Source organism: Phocoena sinus, chromosome 3, assembly GCF_008692025.1.
Source record: "Phocoena sinus isolate mPhoSin1 chromosome 3, mPhoSin1.pri, whole genome shotgun sequence".
Classification (NCBI taxonomy): domain Eukaryota; kingdom Metazoa; phylum Chordata; class Mammalia; order Artiodactyla; family Phocoenidae; genus Phocoena; species Phocoena sinus.
Window position 1 is genome coordinate 147924706 of NC_045765.1, and position 15999 is coordinate 147940704.

The window sequence follows — 15999 nt, forward strand, 5'->3', positions numbered from 1 at the left end:
CCTGTGAAGAACAGATATTTTCTATTGGATTATTACTCATCATGACTGAAGTTCAACAGATAAATTAAAAACAGCCGGGCTTCCCTGGTGGCGCAGTGGTTGAGAGTCCGCCTGCCGACGCAGGGGACACGGGTTCGTGCCCCGGTCTGGGAGGATCCCACGTGCCGCGGAGCGGCTGGGCCCGTGAGCCATGGCCGCCGAGCCTGCGCGTCCGGAGCCTGTGCTCCGCAACGGGAGAGGCTACAACAGTGAGAGGCCCGCGTACGGCAAAAAAAAAAAAAAAAAAAAAACAGCCACTCCTCAGCCCTGGAAGTGACTCACTTCTCAAGGAATGCTCCCCCTTTACTTCAAGATGGGCTGAAAGACGCCCTGAATAAGAACTGCTCCTTGTCAAAGGGGCCTCTGGACCATTCCCAGAAGAAATTATGGGTTGTCTAATAGAACTGCACAGGCACTTGGCCAAGTGCTTTCTGGAGCTTGTCCTGCAAATTCCTGTAATTTGCACCAGGTCACTTGCTATCCATTTTAGCTGACTGAACAGTTTGAATCACAGGTGTGAAAAGGCAACTGAAGCCATAGTTAGCAGAGACCTTCCAAGAAGGTGCTATTGCCATTTTGACCATGTGTAAGTGGGGTCATGAACTACAACAAGCTCTTTCTTTGTATAAAACACACACACACACACACACACACACACACACACACGCACGCACAATTTATTTAAGAATAATATTGGTTCAATAACCAAAAACAATCTGATTTAAAAATGGGCAGAGGCTCTTAGCACACATTTTTCCAGAGAAGACATACAGATGGCCAACAAGCACAAGAAAAGATGTTCAACATCACTAATTATTAGGGAATGCAAATCAAAAACACAATGAGATATCACCTGACATGTTAGAATGGCTATTATTGAAAAGATAAGAAATAACAAACGTTGGTGAGGATGTGGAAAAGGGGGAACTTCTGTGCACTGTTGGTGGAACTCTAAATTGGTGCAGCCACTATGGAAAAGCGTATGGAGATTCCTCAAAAAATTAAGAATAGAACTACCATGTGATCCAGCAATTCCACTTCTGGGAATATGTCTGAAGATCATGAAAATACTGATTCGAAAAGATAAATGTACCCCTATGTTCATTGTTGCATTTTTTAAAATAGCCAAGATATGAAAGCAACCTAAGTGCCCATCAATGGATGAATGGATAAAGAAGATGTGGTATATATGTACAATGGAATACTACTCAGCCATAAAAAAGAAAGAGATGCTTTCTTTTGCAACAACATGGATGGACCATGAAGATATTATGCTAAGTGAAATAAGTCAGATGGAGAAAGATAAATGCCATCTGACTTCACTTATATGTGGAATCTAAAAACAAAACTAAACAAAAAGAAACAAAAACAAGCTCATAGATACAGAGATCAGATTATTGGTTACCAGAAAGTACGGGGCTTGGGGGGTGAGTAAAGTGGGGGAAGGGGGTTGACTGTATGGTGATGGATGGTAACTAGACTTGTGATGATGATCACTTTGTAGTATATAAAGATGTCAAATTATAATGCTATACACCTGAAACTTATATAATTACAAGAAGAAAAGAATAATTATTGGTTGCTGTGAAAAAAAAATTCTTGTTGCCTTACAGTGAGAATGTGAAAAAAAAGAAAGAAAGAAAGAAAGAAAGACATCTAAGCCTGAGTGGAAAATACTCCAACTAACTGAAAGTAAACACTTTTCAAACTCTAACGGGTCTCCAGCCTTGTTTTAGATATTTTCAGCGTTCTTTTTAGATTGATTAGAGCTTAAACAGTTCAGTATTTTTCTCTATGTTACGTTGCAAATGTGGTGTTCAGGTACTTATTTTCCAGTTTAGCATTTCACTAATAGTCTGTTATTTTCCACCTAGGTTGCTTTGTGACAGTCTCATGCAGAATTCCCTCCTATGAGGTCTCTTCTCTTTTAGATACATCTTATTATCCATTAAAGAGTAATGAGATAATAGGGGCCATCCAGTGACTATAGGGGAATAAGTACCCAGCACACCCTTGTAAATAAGTAGTTGCTTTCTCCCCTGGAGAGCTTTAAAATATGTCCACACTGGAAACATTTTAAAGGACTGGTTAAAAAAAGATCTTCACTTAGTCTTGCATCTCTACAGTTCTCACAGGAGTTTTGTTAAAACCCTGTTTACCACGAATACATGTGGGTGTTTATAGAAGCAAGAAAATGAACATGAAGTGGTTTTCCCATTGTGCATGTTTCATGCAGTGCATGAAGCACAAAAGTGACTAGAAATGCTAGAGTTCTGCAGGGAAGCCAATGGCTCAGCTCAGAGCTTTGCGGGGAGAGTAGTTGAAGGCACAGGTGCTATGACTTGAACAGCTGCCTGCTGCTGTCACCAGGGGCAAGTCACTTCCTGGGTTTTCATGGCGGGAAGAAGGAGCTCTAAGTTCCCAATGGGGACCTTGTCCCTTAGGGTAGGAGGAATGAATCTGTGGCCCATTGTGCAGTATTTAGTATGAGGAATAAGGAAGGTTGCCAGCTGGGCCTTCCATGTCCTGTGTTGTTGCTTGGTACTTCATTAGAGCAACAGGTAAAACAATTCACCATCGATTCCAGACCCCACCGTTTGTTTCTCTGCTCAGATCTCCCATAGAGTTTTGCCTCGTGGTCTGTGGCATTCTCTGACCTCTATGCTCCATGGTCAGCATCCAACCCTCAGACTCGTTCTTCGTTAAAATTGTGAAATGAAGTTTGGAAGTTGGAACAAGATTACCGTTCCAGAAACTTAAAAATAGTTATTCAGAAAATTTCTTACATTGCTTCTATCCATCTGAGTATCATGGGAGTTCAGATTTAGAGATTAGTTTCTCCTAAGGTCAGGCCCAGTGTTCATGTTGCCGTAGTAACATTGCTAATGAAACAGAGTTTCCATGAGACCCATTTGTCAAACTCTGTTCCAGTCACAAGGGCTGGATTTATAAGAACCATAGATTACTTCAACTTATTCCTCCTTTGCAGATACATATATTATTTTATAGGCAGGCATCAAACTATGTAGCTGGACTGAAAATTAATGAAATACTGGGACTGGTAGGCTGGATATTTGAGACAAATGAAAAAGACCATGCTTATCAGTGTATATAGACAGGTTTTCTTTCTTGAGTTCATACAAGCTTTAGAGGCAAAACTTTTCCCAAATTCTGCCCATAGACATGACATAAAGACAGATACCATCAGATACCCAGAAGAAAAAAAAAAAAAGATATATTCAAGTTTCTAGGACTTAGTAATTTGAATCTCAATCTGTGATTTCAACTTTGACCCCATCCTCAGTTTGATGTTACTAGTTAGTGTGTGATGCAATCTTTCAGAGATGATATGCCTGTTGTATCAGGATATACTCTGTCAAGCACGTGCTTCAGTTTTATTTTGTTTTTTGTTTTTGCATTTATTGTTTGTGGATTGGGTCATGCTCTTTTTTTTACATCTCTATTGGAGTATAATTGCTTTACAATGGTGTGTTAGTTTCTGCTTTATAACAAAGTGAATCAGTTATACATATACATATGTTCCCATATCTCTTCTCTCTTGCGTCTCCCTCCCTTCCACCCTCCCTATCTCACCCCTCCAGGTGGTCACAAAGCACCGAGCTGATCTCCCTGTGCTATGCGGCTGCTTCCCACTAGCTATCTACCTTAAGTTTGGTAGTGTATATATGTCCATGCCTCTCTCTTGCTTTGTCACAGCTTACCCTTCCCCCTCCCCATATCCTCAAGTCCATTCTCTAGTAGGTCTGGGTCTTTATTCCTGTCTTACCCCTAGGTTCATCACAACAATTTTTTTCTCTTAAATTCCATATATATGTGTTAGCATATGGTATTTGTCTTTCTCTTTCTGACTTACTTCACTCTGTATGACAGACTCTAGGTCTATCCACCTCATTACAAATAGCTCAATGTCGTTTCTTTTTATGGCTGAGTAATGTTCCATTGTATATGTGTGCCATATCTTCTTTATCCATTCATCCGATGATGGACACTTAGGTTGTTTCCATCTCCGGGCTATTGTAAATAGATCTGAAATGAACATTTTGGTACATGACTCTTTTTGAATTATGGTTTTCTCAGGGTATATGCCCAGTAGTGGGATTGCTGGGTCATATGGTAGTTCTATTTGTAGTTTTTTAAGGAACCTCCATACTGTTCTCCACAGTGGCTGTATCAATTTACATTCCCACCAACAGTGCAAGAGGGTTCCCTTTTCTCCACACCCTCTCCAGCATTTATTGTTTATAGATTTTTTGATGATGGCCATTCTGACTGGTGTGAGGTGATATCTCACTGTAGTTTTGATTTGCATTTCTCTAATGATTAACGATGTTGAGCATTCTTTCATGTGTTTGTTGGCAGTCTGCATATCTTCTTGGGAGAGATGTCTGTTTAGGTCTTCTGCCCATTTTTGGATCGGATTGTTTGTTTTTTTGTTATTGAGCTGTATGAGCTGCTTATAAAATTTGGAGATTAATCCTTTGTCAGTTGCTTCATTTGCAAACATCTTCTCCCATTCTGAGGGTTGTCTTTTGGTCTTGTTTATGGTTTCCTTTGCTGTGCAAAAGCTTTGAAGTTTCATTAGGTCCCATTTGTTTATTTTTTTTTTATTTCCACTTCTCTGGGAGGTGGGTCAAAAAGGATCTTGCTGTGATTTATGTCATAGAGTGTTCTGCCTATATTTTCCTCTAAGAGTTTGATAGTTTCTGGCCTTAAATTTAGGTCTTTAATCCATTTTGAGCTTATTTTTGTGTATGGTGTTAGGGAGTGATCTAATCTCATACTTTTACATGTACCTGTCCAGTTTTCCCAGCACCACTTATTGAAGAGATTGTCCTTTCTCCACTGTACATTCCTGCCTCCTTTATCAAAGATAAGGTGACCATATGTGCATGGGTTTATCTCTGGGCTTTCTATCCTGTTCCATTGGTCTATCCGTTTTTGTGCCAGTACCATACCATCTTGATTACTGTAGCTTTGTAGTATAGTCTGAAGTCAGGCAGCCTGATTCCTCCAGCTCCATTTTTTGTTCTCAAGATTGCTTTGGCTATTCGGGGTCTTTTGTGTTTCCATACAAATTGTGAAATTTTTTATTCTAGTTATGTGAAAAATGCCAGTGGTAGTTTGATAGGGATTGCATTGAATCTGTACATTGCTTTGGGTAGTAGAGTCACTTTCACAATGTTGATTCTTCCCATCCAAGAACATGTTATATCTCTCCATCTATTTGTATCATCTTTAATTTCTTTCATCAGTGTCTTATAATTTTCTGCATACAGGTCTTTTGTCTCCTTAGGTAGGTTTGTTCCTAGAAATTTTATTCTTTTTGTTGCATTGGTAAATGGGAATGTTTTCTTGATTTCACTTTCAGATATTTCATCATTACTGTATAGGAATGCCAGAGATTTCTGTGCATTAATTTTGTATCCTGCTACTTTACCAAATTCATTGAATTGCTCTAGTAGTTTTCTGGTAGCATCTTTAGCATTCTCTATGTATAGTACCATGTCATCTGCAAACAGTGACAGTTTTACTACTTCTTTTCTGATTTGGATTCCTTTTATTTCCTTTTCTTCTCTGATTACTGTGGCTCAAACTTCCAAAACTATGTTGAATAAGAGTGGTGAGAGTGGGCAACCTTGTCTTGTTCCTGATCTTAGTGGAAATGCTTTCAGTTTTTCACCATTGAGGATGATGTTGGCTGTGGGTTTGTCATATATGGTCTTTATTATGTTGAGGAAAGTTCGCTCTATGCCTACTTTCTGCAGAGTTTTTATCATAAATGGGTGTTGAATTTTGTCAAAAGCTTTCTCTGCATCTATTGAGATGATCATATGGTTTTTCTCCTTCAGTTTGTTAATATGGTGTATCACGTTGATTGATTTGAGTATATTGAAGAATCCTTGCATTCCTGGAATAAACCCAACTTGACCATGGTGTATGATCTGTTTAATGTGCTGTTGGATTCTGTTTGCTAGTATTTTGTTGAGGATTTTTGCATTTATGTTCATCAGTGATATTAGCCTGTAGTTTTCTTTCTTTGTGACATCCTTGTCTGGTTTGGGTATCAGGGTGATGGTGGCGTCGTAGAATGAGTTTGGGAGTGTTCCTCCCTCTGCTATATTTTGGAAGAGTTTGAGAAGGATAGGTGTTAGCTCTTCTCTAAATGTTTGATAGAATTCCCCTGTGAATCCATCTGGTCCTGGTCTTTTGTTTGTTGGAAGATGTTGAATCACAGTTTCAATTTCAGTGCTTGTGATTGCTCTATTCATATTTTCTATTTCTTCCTGATTCAGTCTTGGTACGTTGTGCATTTCTAAGAATTCGTCCATTTCTTCCAGGGTGTCCATTTTATTGGCATAGAGTTGCTTGTAGTAATCTCCCATGATCTTTTGTATTTCTGCAGTGTCAGTTGTTACTTCTCCTTTTTCATTTGTATTTCTATTGATTTGAGTCTTCTCCCTTTTTTTCTTGATGAATCTGGCTAATGGTTTATCAATTTTGTTTATCTTCTCAAAGAACCAGCTTTTAGTTTTATTGATCTTTGCTATGCTTTCCTTCATTTCTTTCTCATTTATTTCTGATCTGATTTTTATGATTTCTTTCCTTCTGCTAACATTGGTGTTTTTTTGTTCTTCTTTCTCTAATTGCTTTAGGTGCAATGTTAGTTTGTTTATTCGAGGTGTTTCCTTTTTCTTAAGGTAGGATTGTATTGTTATAAACTTCCCTCTTAGAACTGCTTTTGCTGCATCCCATAGATTTTGGGTTGTTGTGTCTCCATTGGTATTTGTTTCTAGGTATTTTTTTATTTCCTCTTTGATTTCTTCAGTGATCACTTCGTTATTAAGTAGTGTATTGTTTAGCCTCCATGTGTTTGTATTTTTTACAGATCTTGTCCTGTAATTGATATATAGTCTCACAGTGTTGTGGTTGGAAAAGATACTTGATACAATTTCAATTTTCTTAAATTTACCAAGGCTTGATTTGTGACCCAAGATATGATCTATCCTGGAGAATGTTCCATGAGCACTTGAGAAAAATGTGTATTCTCTTGTTTTTGGATGGAATGTCCTATAAATATCAATTAAGTCCATCTTGTTTAATGTATCATTTAAGGCTTGTGTTTCCTTATTTATTTTCGTTTTGGATGATCTGTCCATTGGTGAAAGCGGGGTGTTAAAGTCCCCTACAATGAATGTGTTACTGTCGATTTCCCCTTTTATGGCTGTTAGTATTTGCCTTCTGTATTGAGGTGCTCCTATGTTGGGTGCATAAATATTTACAATTGTTATATCTTCTTCTTGGATCGATCCCTTGATCATTATGTAGTGTCCTTCTTTGTCTCTTGTAATAGTCTTTATTTTAAAGTCTATTTTGTCTGATATAAGAATTGCTACCCCAGCTTTCTTTTGGTTTCCATTTGCATGAAATATCTTTTTCTATCCCCTCACTTTCAGTCTGTATGTGTCTCTAGGTCTGGAGTGGGTCTCTTGTAGACAGCAAATATATGGGTCTTGTTTTTGTATCCATTCAGCCAATCTGGGTCTTTCGTTGGGAGCATTTAGTCCGTTTACATTTAAGTTAATTATCGATATGTATGTTCCTATTCCCATTTTCTTAATTGTTTTGGGTTTGTTATTATAGGTCTTTTCCTTGTCTTGTGTTTCTTGCCCAGAAAAGTTCCTTTAGCAGTTATTGTAAAGCTGATTTGGTGGTGCTGAACTCTCTCAGCTTTTGCTTGTCTGTAAAGGTTTTAATTTCTCTATCAAATTTGAATGAGATCCTTGCTGGGTAGAGTAATCTTGGTTGCAGGTTTTTCTCCTTCATCACTTTAAATATGTGCTGCCAGTCCCTTCTGGCTTGCAGAGTTTCTGCTGAAAGATCAGCCGTTAACCTTATGGGGATTCCCTTGTGTGTTATTTGTTGTTTTTCCCTTGCTGCTTTTAATATGTTTTTTTTTGTATTTAATTTTTGACTGTTTCATTAATATGTGTCTTGGCGTATTTCTCCTTGGATTTATCCTGTATGGGACTCTCTGTGCTTCCTGGACTTGATTAACTATTTCCTTTCCCATATTAGGGAACTTTTCAACTATAATCTCTTCAAATATTTTCTCAGTCCCTTTCTCTTTCTCTTCTTCTTCTGGAACCCCTATAATTTGAATGTTGGTGCGTTTAATGTTGTCCCAGAGGTCTCTGAGACTGTCCTCAGTTCTTTTCATTCTTTTTTCTTTATTCTTCTCTGCAGTAGTTATTTCCACTATTTTATCTTCCAGGTCAGTTATCTGTTTTTCTGCCTCAGTTATTATGCTATTGATCCCATCTAGAGTATTTTTAATTTCATTTATTGTGTTGTTCATTGTTGTTTGTTTCATCTTTAGTTTTTCTAGGTCTTTGTTAAATGTTTCTTGCATTTTGTCTATTCTATTTCCAAGATTTTGGATCATCTTTACTATCATTATTCTGAATTCTTTTTCAGGTAGACTGCCTATTTCCTCTTTGTTAGGTCTGGTGGGTTTTTATCTTGCTCTTTCATCTGCTGTGTGTTTTTCTGTCATCTCATTTTGCTTATCTTACTGTGTTTGGGGTCTCCTTTATGCAGGCTGCAGGTTCGTAGTTCCCGTTGTTTTTGGTGTCTGTCCCCAGTGGCTAAGGTTGGTTCAGTGGGTTGTGTAGGCTTCCTGGTGGAGGGGACTAGTGCCTCTGTTCTGCTGGATGAGGCTGGACCTTGTCTTTCTGGTGGGCAGGTCCACGTCTGGTGATGTGTTTTGGGGTGTCTGTGGACTTATTTTGATTTTAGGCATCCTCTCTGCTAATGGGTGGGGTTGTGTTCCTGTTTTGCTAGTTGTTTGGCATAGGATGTCCAGCACTGTAGCTTGCTGGTCGTTGAGTGAAGCTGGGTGCTGGTGTTGAGATGGAGATCTCTGGGAGATTTTCGCCATTTGATATTACGTGGAGCTGGGAGGTATCTTGTGGACCAGTGTCCTGAAGTTGGCTCTCCCACCTCAGAGGCACAGCACTGACTCTTGGCTGCAGCACCAAGAGCCTTTCATCCACACGGCTCAGAATAAAAGGGAGAAAAAGTAGAAAGAAAGAATTAGTAGAAGAAGAAAGAAAGAAAGAAAGAAAGAAAGGAGGGAGGAAGGGAGGGAGGGAGGGAGGAAGGAAGGAGGGAAGGAAGGAGAAACAGATAAAGTAAAATAAAATAAAGTAAGATAAAATATAATAAAGTTATTAAAATAAAAAAATAATTATTAAGAAAAAAATTAAAAAAAACAAAAAGCCTAAAAACGGACAGATAGAACCCTAGGACAAATGGTGGAAGCAAAGCTATACAGACAAAATCTCACACAGAAGCATACACATACACACTGACAAAAAGAGGAAAAGGGGGAAAAAAATCATAAATCTTGCTCTCAAAGTCCACCTCCTTAATTTGGGATGATTCGTTGTCTAAAGGAGGGAAGGAAGGAAAGAAATAAAGAAAGAAGATAAAGTAAAATAAAATAAAGTTATTAAAATAAAAAATAATTATTAAAAACAACAACAAAAATAAAACGGACGGATAAAACCCTAGCACAAATGGTGGAAGCAAAGCTCTACAGACCAAATCTCACACAGAAGCATACACATACACACTCAAAAAAAGAGGAAAAGGGGAAAAATAATAAATCTTGCTCTCAAAGTCCACCTCCTCAATTTGGGATGATTCGTTTTCTATTCATGTATTCCACAGATGCAGGTACATCAAGTTGATTGTGGAGCTTTAATCCGCTGCTTCTGAGGCTGCTGTGAGAGATTTCCCTTTCTCTTCTTTGTTCACACAGCTCCCAGGGGCTCAGCTTTGGATTTGGCCTCGCCTCTGCGTGTAGGTAGCCGGAGGGCGTCTGTTCTTCGCTCAGACAGGACAGGGTTAAAGGAGCCGCTGACTCGGGGTCTCTGGCGCACTCAGGCCGGGGGGGAGGGAGGGGCACGGAGTGCGGGGCGGGTCTGCGGCGGCAGAGGCCGGCGTGACGTTGCACCAGCCTGAGGCGCGCTGTGCGTTCTCCTGGGGAAGTTCCCTGGATCCCGGGACCCTGGCAGTGGCGGGCTGCACAGGCTCCGCGGAAGGGAGGTGTGGACAGTGACCTGTGCTCGCACACAGGCTTCTTGGTGGCGGCAGCAGCAGCCTTAGCGTCTCATGCCCGTCTCTGGGGTCCGCGCTTTTAGCCGCGGCTCGCGCCCGTCTCTGGAGCTCCTTTAAGTAGCGCTCTTGATCTCCTCTCCTCTCGTACCAGGAAACAAAGAGGTAAGAAAAAGTCTTTTGCCTCTTCGGCAAGTCCAGACTTTTCCCCGAACTCCCTCCCGGCTAGCCGTGGTGCACTAACCCCCTGCAGGCTGTGTTCACGCCGCCAACCCCAATCCTCTCCCTGCACTCCGACCGAAGCCCGAGCCTCAGCTCCCAGCCCCCGCCCGCCCCGGCAGGTGAGCGGACAAGCCTCTCAGGCTGGTGAGTGCTGGTCGGCCCTGATCCTCTGTGCGGGAATCTCTCCGCTTTGCCCTCCGCACCCCTGTTGCTGTGCTCTCCTCTGCGGCTTCGAAGCTTTCCCCCTCCGCCACCCGCAGTCTCCGCCTGCGAAGGGGCTTCTAGTGTGTGGAATCCTTTCCTCCTTCACAGCTCCCTCCCATTGGTGCAGGTCCCGTCCCTATTCTTTTGTCTCTGTTTATTCTTTTTTCTTTTGCCCTACCCAGGTACGTGGGGGGTTTCTTGCCTTTTGGGAGGTCTGAGGTCTTCTGCCAGCGTTCAGTAGGTGTTCTGTAGGAGTTGTCCCACGTGTAGATGTATTTCTGGTGTATCTGTGGGGAGGAAGGTGATCTCCTCGTCTTACTCTTCCGCCATCTTCCCGGAAGCCCCGTGCTTCAGTTTTAAGAAGGCAGGTTGAGCACACATTTGCCTTTTGACATTTCTCCAAAACCATTGGGGAAAAATATATAGAAGTAGTTAACCCATAGTGAGCAGACTAAGTTAAGGGCCAGGAAAGGTGGGTCACCAATGGATAAGAAAGTTCAATGGATTTCTGGGAGACAGAAAAAGAATGGAAGTGTGTTGAAGGAAGGAAGCCTAGAATATCCTGTGGGAGCCAGCAGTGCCAGTGGGAGCCAAGAACCTTGAAGAGACTCTAGGTTCTACATCAAACTGTGGTATAAAACAGGAGTAAAGGGCACTACTCAGAGAGAATGTGATGGCAGAACTGCACAGGTGGGTCCCACAGCTCTGTATGCAGAACAGCAAGAAGCCTAGGACTTATCCCTAAGCCAAACCAACCAACCCACCAAACAACCCACCAACCAATCATCAACCAATCAGCAAAAACAGAGGGATGTTTTCTAAAACAAATATGAATTCAGAAAAAGTCAAGGTCCCAGCTGTGTATTGGTGCCTGAAGCACACCCCTCTTTTTTCTGCCTGTTGTAGGCCTGCAGCCTAACAGAGGCTGACTTTTCACTCTTTCTAAAGCAAAACAGTCAGCTGCCATGCCTCATCCATGTGAGCAAGCTTCTCAATCAGAATTCCCTCAAAAAATGAGAGGGCCTTTTGGGATATAGATCTACATGCACGACAGCAGAGGAAAGCCACACTGGCTTCTCTGGTTTCTGCTCTTGAATACGAATGAACTTCATCAGTCATAGGACAAAAACCAACCACGTGGAAAAGAAGGACCAAGGTAGCCTGTATCAGCTAAGATGCATTCAACTGCAAGTAACAGAAAATCCAACTAAAGTGGACTTGAACAAGGAGGACATATATTTTCTCATCTAAAAAATGTCTGGAGATGGAGAGTTCTTAAATGGAGTAGCTCAGCAGTGTCATCAAGGACTTGAGATTTTCATCTTTCTGTTCCACTATCCACGTTAGTGATTTCTTTTCTCGTGGTTACAGATGGCAGCAGATATTACATGAATAAGATTGCTTAATTTTTTTTTTTTTTTTTTTTTTTTGCGGTATGCGGGCCTCTCACTGTTGTGGCCTTTCCCGTTGCGGAGCACAGGCTCTGGACGCGCAGGCTCAGCGGCCATGGCTCACGGGCCCAGCCACTCCGCAGCATGTGGGATCTTCCCGGACCGGGGCGCGAACCCGCGTCCCCTGCATCAGCGGGTGGACTCTCAACCACTGCGCCACCAGGGAAGCCCAATTTTTTTTTTTTTTTTTACCATGTGCCATTTATTGTTAGTGAGAATACCTTTCCCATAAATGTCCTAGGAGCTTTTCCTTATGGTCACATTGGATCTCAGGAATTGGGTCTCATGCCTATGCCTATAAAATCATTAGAAATGGGAATGAGACTCTTGTGAATGGCCTAGGTCAGGGTTTCTCAACCTTCACAGTATTGACGTTTTGGACCAGATAATTCTTTGTTGGGGGGGGGGGTGTTGTCCTGTGCATGGTAGGCTGTTTAGCAGCACCCCTGCTAAGTCATATTCCATTCTGGAGGGGCATCCTCTTGACCAGTCTCAAGTAGGCCATTGAAGATGACGGTCAACAGTGAGTCTTCTGGAGAGCAGAACCAAGGGCAGAAGGACCACAGGAGCTGCATACAGAGAGCAGAGCCAAGGTTGACCTTGTGAGATTGTGAGATTTGATGTATGTAGTAGAGCAGTGACATCTCTACACTTCCTGTTCTACCATTTCCCAAACGGATGGGTATTTGTCCTATTTTGTTTTGTCTTTTTGGTTTGCTGGTTTTGTTTTTGTTTTTCAGTTATTCTATTTCTCCTCCTCCATCATATATCAGACATATTGTTTCTTAGCATAGACCATCTGACCCCAAGGAGAATCATCTACAATTGGCAGAGGACAAACCATCATTCAGAAATTGTGGACTTCAAGGTTGATGCAGCAACTGAATGATATTCTGTGGGTGTCTTTCTTGCTGAAGGGATGAGTGTGTTCTGCTAGGGTATATGGATACTGACACGCCAAAGGGAGGACTTTGACCGACACTACAGATTGGATAAAACATCTATGTCCAACCTCCTTCACTCTTCCCTGTCTTTACCATAGAGGTTGTAAGTGTGCATACTTACCCAGTCACCCATACAGCCTGTGGTAGCCATATGACACAGCTCTGGCCAATAAGACATAAACAGAAGTTTAGGGAGAGAACTACTCTAGGGAAGTATTTGCGTTATTGATAAAGGAAACAGATGCAACTGGCCCTGGCCCTTTCTTCCTGTCTCCACGTCCTCCTGCCTGGTTCACGAATGTGATTCCTGGAACTAGTCATCTTGCAACCATGAAACAACAAGGTCTTCCATACCGTCATTATCCATTTTATCAGTTCTGGATTGTCTGTCGCTGAAATTATCGATATTTGAGTAGTTTATAAGTCAGGTATATTTGAGTCATTATAAATCAGGTATTTTATCACTTGAAACTGAACAGCAACTAATTAGTAACATAAAAGAAGGTAGAGTGAAGGAGAAAGGCTGAAGTGAAGGATACGGATGCTAATAACCTCACCTTATGTGCAGTGGAATTGAGATACTGACTTTTGTCTTTGGAACATAGTCTATGGTAATATTTGGTAATTACCCACCGACCCTCACCATTTTTTGGTTTTTAATTCCAAGAACTTCTCTCTATTAAACTTCGTTTATTAGGCTGAGACACTCTAGGCTTATTACTGGAGGAGGACTGACCTAGCCCCATGCATCAGTCAGGTTATTGGCTTTTGAGATTCTGAGTGTGCATTTGAAATTCACTGTCTAGAAATCCAAAGAGTTTTCAGCTTTCAAGAGCCAGGATTTTTGAGAAGAATATGTATTGAGTTCCAAAAGCTTGGCTTTGCATATCCAAAGAAAATAATCTCTGAAGGTATCAGGGCCTAAAATTAGGTTTGCCTGATGTGAGGAAGGAAACTAGAGGTTTAGAGAGTAAGCAAGTACTTGGGAAGTTGCTTGTACTCTGCCCACCACTCCAGTCCTGGGGTGAGAGGAGACAGATTTGAGTAAGAGTAAGTAAGAATAGAGGAGAGCAGCGCACACCTCTCTGCATTCAACTCCTGGAAGGCAGCAAGCTACACAGCAAGAGCTTGCAGAGGTCCCCTCAATGCTTAACAGAGTGGTGCCATAGCCATAAAATGGGAGTTATAGTGGGGCAGGCCGAGGCAAAGGGGGCAGCACTGCTGAGCTCCCTTTTGCCCCATAGTCATAGAAGAGAATCAGAAAACTGTTCATGAGTGAAAAATGGTCACAGCAGGGTTAAGTTGGCTAGTGGATCTGATGGGAACTCTTATCAGAACATGGATGATACAAACCATTCGGACTAGTAACCAGAGATCACAGTGGTGCCTTGTTCAGTACGGTGGATGCCAACACAGATGTCAATGACCAAAGATCGGAACTTGCCAAAGAGGTCAGAGGTTAATCACCAATAGAAGCCGACCTACCCCTGCTGCTTCGGCCCCACAGCAACCCTCCGGAAATGACCTGCCCTCCCGTGAACAGGGAAAGGAGGAATTAAATCTGACTTTATAGATTTTAAATGTAAAACAACGTAGTTTGCATGGAATTAATAATGATTAACGTTTCTGCCAGCTGGTACAATAGGGTCTTTTAGTTAGAGAAAATGAAGTTAATCCTTTTTACGCCCAGGAACATGGCTTGAGAAAATTGAACCTGTTACATAAGAAATTGAGGCGTAAGTATATTATTTAAGGTAATTAAAGATAAACAGGCAAGAAATAAAAATGATAATACATCAAATATTATAAAGAGGAAGAGGCGGGAAAGAAGAGGATAGTTATAAAAGTTAATTAATCCTCATCTTTCATTTCTGGAAGACAATAGGCTAAATATAAATTTGATACATCTACAAACCTCATATTCATGTTATTTAGTATTTTGAAAGTAATAAATATAAGAATTAAAAAATAGTTAAGAGGTTTTGCTTGGGAGAGGGACTGGGGGGAGGTAGGAGACTGTTTCTGTTCATCATAAATTGTTTTTACTATTTGATTTTTTTTCTTGCAACATACTTGTATTACTTTGATATAAACGAGAAAAGAATTAATTATGAGCCTGTGTGCCTTTGAGTTTTATGTTGCAGCGGTATATGCTAACAGAATACTTGTAGTAAAGATAAAAGTACTCCTAAGTGTTCTGAGAATATGGGCTACCATGTACTGCAGAGTGGCTTTGCAGACCTCTGCAGGAAGTCCTAGACTCTATGGGCAAGTATGGCAACCACCAGACCAATAGGATGGATATTATGGGGCAAAAAGACAGAAGAGAAGGACAAATAACACACAAAGCTTGGACAGGGAGACTTTTCAAAACAGACATTTTTAAGAGATTTTATGGTATCATAGCAGTTGGAGCTGTGGGATGATACATGTGGCAGTGGATTGTCTTTTGTGAAATGTACTGGGCCTGGTTTTTAAGTCTTACACACACACACACACACACACACACACGCACAGTGCATTTAGCTTGTGCTCTAGCCCACTAATCATCGTCTTCTTCTCACTTAGCCCTTGAGTCTTGAGAGCCCAATTAAAGGCCCCAGAAGCAACAGTCTGTGACACTTGCTAATCCCCCAGCCTTGCCCTGTCCTCTCAGAGGCAGAGGGCTGACAAACAGAGGACAGGGGGTTATGCCTGAAATCAGCCATTGTTTGACCCATGCCAAAAGAGAAGTTCCCTGGAGCAAAGGACTGTGACTTTGCAGGGGTCTAGGAAACAGTACAGCAAATCCTTGTAGTGTTGTCAAACACATCACCCCTGTGCAACAGCATAAAAACCACTTTTTGTTTTTAAGTTTGGATGACTTTTGTATCAACAACTCTAGCCAACAGCCTTCATTATCTCTTGAGCTGATGGAACCCTAAGAGTAGAGATACATTCTCAAACAATTTTCTCAGAGAGAGAAATATACCAATTGAAAAATGGAAACTAGATTAAAT